This window comes from Palaemon carinicauda, chromosome 25 (genome assembly GCF_036898095.1).
Source record: "Palaemon carinicauda isolate YSFRI2023 chromosome 25, ASM3689809v2, whole genome shotgun sequence".
NCBI classification, from domain to species: Eukaryota; Metazoa; Arthropoda; class Malacostraca; order Decapoda; family Palaemonidae; genus Palaemon; species Palaemon carinicauda.
Window position 1 is genome coordinate 28733084 of NC_090749.1, and position 4562 is coordinate 28737645.

Below are 4562 nucleotides of genomic sequence, written 5' to 3' on the forward strand. Positions count from 1 at the left end.
GGAAGGAAGGAACTGCTATCACGCAGAGAGAGAGAGAGAGAGAGAGAGAGAGAGAGAGAGAGAGAGAGAGAGAGAGATTAACTAAACTTTGAAATGATATATTGAGATTAACTTTTCTGGAAGTGAAATAATGAATCAAATGGTTTCGAATAGTTTATAACTTGGAGATGTCACTCAGGGATGGCTTCTTTTGAGGGGGAGGGAACATCTCAGTGACATCTGACGTCAAACTTTGATTAACATTGATGGATATTTATGGATGCAATAAACATGCAATAGGAAGCAATAAGGAAATTCATTGGAAAAAGTTTATGTTTATTCTAGCAATCCCCTTCATGCTGCAAAGGGAGATTTCAAAAAGTATTCCATTTGATTGATGTATCCATCTTGTTTGCACAAAGAGTGAAGCTGCATGCTTAGCACCAACACATCTCCAGTATCCTCCTTCCCTCCTTATCTTTATACATCAACTTCAATAATAAGTTTTTCCTTGATAGTTTGAATGGGACTTTTATTTACTGTAACTCTTCCTTTTTTCCCTCTTCTTCACGCTCATGAGGGGTGGTAAGCAGACACCTTTCCCCTCCCCTCTATCCTCCTCCTCCTCCTCCTCCTCCTCTTCCTCCCCTCCCCTACCCACCTTCTCCTCCCCTCCGATCCCATCCTACTCCCCCCCTCCCCTCCCCCTTTCTTTACCCTCCTCCGTTCCCTTCCCCTTCCCTCCCCTCCTCATCCCCTCCACTTCCTTCCCCTCCTCTTCCCCTCACCTCCCCTCCATTTCCCTCCCCTCCCCTCCCTTCCCCGTAACAAAGATCAGACCTTGAAAGGGAGACCAACACTGAGAGCCAATGATCCATCTGCTTCCACATTAACCTTTCCTGCAAAGATGTGAACAAAAGATGGAAGACTTAAAGGTTTGGTATTTCACAAATAAGTAATGTAACACCAGTCCCTCTCATCTTTATCATCAGAAGGTCTTCTCAGGTGAAGGAACCAGACTCTTCTTCTTCTTATTCCAAAACTCGTCTTTCAAACTTTGCTTCGTATAACTCAACTAACTTCAGCCAATTTCTCATCAGATCAATAACGAAGACTTTTAGAAACTTGAAAAATTCTCAATATTTATCAACATGACACTGGAATAAGTCTTCAGTGAATAACTTTTGTTTCCATTAGGAAGAAAAGCCGTTTTGCTGTAGAGAGAGAGAGAGAGAGAGAGAGAGAGAGAGAGAGAGAGAGAGAGAGAGAGATACAACCTTTCCCAGCAAGGATTTTTCTTCTCAAGAGAAAAGAAAGAAAGTAATTCCATGCCTTAAATACTCAGATCTATTAAACGAAACACTCTTAGTCATAAATAGTTTTTATCAGTGTTTCGGGAAAACTGTTTTAATTTAGACAATTCAGACAGAAAGTTTGATGCAAAAACACTTCTTTTATTGTGCAAATATAAATGTTCATGAAACCGATCAGCAATGAGTTGGTAAGAAGATAGTTATGTAAATGTACAATAAATAGAAAATTTCTAGTAATCCTGAAGTGGTGGCTGTTTATTCATTAATTCTATATCTGGGATATAATACCTGTTTCTGCTCAGTTCAGTAATTCCTTTCAAAAGACGTAGGATTAATATTTACTTTTTTTTTAATTAAAGCTACAGGATATGTAGCTGTAACATACAGTACTCTGATATCCCTTTCAGACATCACTTCTTTAGACTTCATGGGGAGAAATGACTCTTGTACTATTCCTTTTTGTAATAATAACACAGCTTCTGTATTCATTCATTTCAATTATTAGTTATTAATGGATTTCCTGGTGTGTTTACTTGTGTTGGTTTCTGTTTTTCTTTTTTTGTTCTCCTCTCTGGTCTTCTGCTTCCGCAATCATCCTAATTTGTTGGAAAAACTTGTAGTTTTTTAATTTTTTATTCCTGATCAGGATATTAATCTCTCGTATAACCTCTTCCCCCAGATAATAAAAGTTTCTAAATATTTATTTAGATATGCATACACACACAGATTCAACCCTTCCCACCTCCACCCCTTTCCTAACTACAACACGGCAGTTGTAGTTTCCGAGTGTACCTCTCAGTGTACCACCTCTCATTAGAGTATGATTACTTCCTCTCTCCCTATCCGAGGAGCAAGGAGAGCTGAGAAATGAGCGTAGTTGGCCAGGAAGAAAAATTAATTATATAATAAGAGAGTTTATTGCTGCAATAAGATATAAAACCAAATATGATTGGCAGCAACAGGGATTTCTCACTTCCTTAAAATCGATTAGACAAACCAAATAATAATAATAATAATAATAATAATAATAATAATAATAATAATAATAATAATAATAATAAAAGGAAAACAAATAGTCAATATATTAAGAAGTTCTTATTGGAATAATAATAAAAATCCTATTAATGAAAAATGTAAATTTAGATAACCTCCGAAGATGAATCCTTTTCCTTGGGTATACGAGGACAATGAAGAGTGATAGCAGAGGGTTGTAGTTTCACACTTTGTGCAAATAGGATCCACAGAAGAAAATGGATATATATACATATATATATATATATATATATATATATATATATATATATGTGAAGTCCTGTGCGAGGGAGTTCTACCCTCCAAAGGACAACTTAACAGTCATAATTCTTTTAGTTTGTTTTTCTTGGTAAAAAGCTTGCTCTCATGGATTTCCTCGTCTATGTAACTTAAGAACAAGCCTCAACTAACAAAGGAGGTCTGGACTGCGTTACATAGACCTCCTTGGCCATTAACTTGTCAAGGCGCTTAATTCTCACCTCTTCCCAGGTCAGCCACAGAGATACGCCAGATGTGAGAATAAAGGTTCTCATAGACCGGGGCATCGAATTCCACAAAGAAGAAGACCCCTGGTCATGATTGGCCAACACGCGGAAAAATAAGGAGGGGTCACAAGATGCCATTGGCCCTCAAAAGATGAAGACCGCCCTTGGAAGTCAAGATTACCCAATCAAGAGAAAAAGGGGATGGCCCAAAAAAAATCTTCACTGCGGAGCCTAAGGCTGTGAGGGGAGAAGAAACCAGTTCCAGTCCGGAGGCCATACAAGAAACAACTCTTCCCAGGAGCCAGCCAGTGCCTGCGTCCCCCAGGACAGGCTCTCCCCCTGAAACCTCCAAGAGGCTCGAACTCCGTCTGAGTCAAAGAACACACTCAAGACGAAGAAAGGAACCATCTGCGTTGACGTCCCAAAGAACACCTGCTGTGCCGAAGTTTTTGAAGCTAAGTACTGACCCCTGTGCGAGGGAGAGAATAAAAAAAAAAAAAAGTGCCTAAGTTGTCAAGTTGCATGGATGGGAATTCCAAGGGAGTGAAGCTGAGGGATAATTGTGGGGATTAGTTTCTCGTAATAATGTGACACCCTATTCGCAACCAACATCATTTTGTTTTTTTCTTGTTTTATGTTACAAGTTTTCTTATGTCAAGTAATAACAGTTTCTTTTTTTTGTTGTATAAAAATTGAAGTGCGAAGTGAGGGTTTTTTCTTTTGTTGTCGGGGGCACATAGACAGATTGCCAACATTATTTTCATTTGTTTACGGGATCACCCGTGCACTTTTCTTACCATAATTATTCATTTGACATTTATGTTCTGCAGTTTATTTTACTGAGTGATTTCGGAAAATAGAAATTAAGTGATACCTTCTTTCTTTTATTGTTATTTGTGCATCTGAATGTATTTGGATTGCTAGAGAGAATTAAGCTTAGTTTTGTCTTTTCGTTTTTTTTACTGTAATCATTTCTCGATTTATTAACCATAAACTCGAAAACACATTTTGCTTTATTTGTCAATTGTAAGTTATCTCCTTAAGAGGTTTACGATCATTTCCTTTTTTTTTTTGTTTGACTTAAATCAAACTATTGTATTTCGATTATTACAACAGAGTTTCTTTTGTCCGTGAGTTAGACTAAGGTTGAAACCAAATTGTTCCTACACGAATTAAAACTATTCCAACGAGGTGCAGCTCCAAAATAAATACTTGACCTCGGGTATTTTTGAACCGTTAATAATATTAACAGGTTCAGTCATATAAAAGAATTTTGAGTGTCAATTAGTCGCTCTGGATTGACACGAAGTCACTGTGTCATGTGAAGAGTCCGATTGATACTTTCTTTAAAGATCGTAATCTGCACAATTACGTCACATCTTTAAAGTGGGGGCCTGTGTCCGGGATATATTTTTTTTTTACTTAACTTTTGTTCATTTTCTTTTATGTTGGAATAGAGTTTGTTTTAACTTTTGCTAATTGCTCCGGAAACAGTTTTTGTTTCGGAGTTTCTTCGGTTGGTCGGAAATTTGATTTCGAAATCAGTGTGGTGATCTTTGATCTCGGTTGTTATGCAACCTGATTTGTTGTGTTCTGTTGATTTCATACTGTAAAATTGGCTGACCAGAAGTCTTGATTTTTTTTTCTCTTCTTTCTCTCTTTCTTTTATCAAGCAGCAGTAAGTACATTCAAGGTTCAAGGTTCAAGGTTCAAGGTTCAAGGTTCAAGGTTCTATCGTTTCAGTCATGGGAGA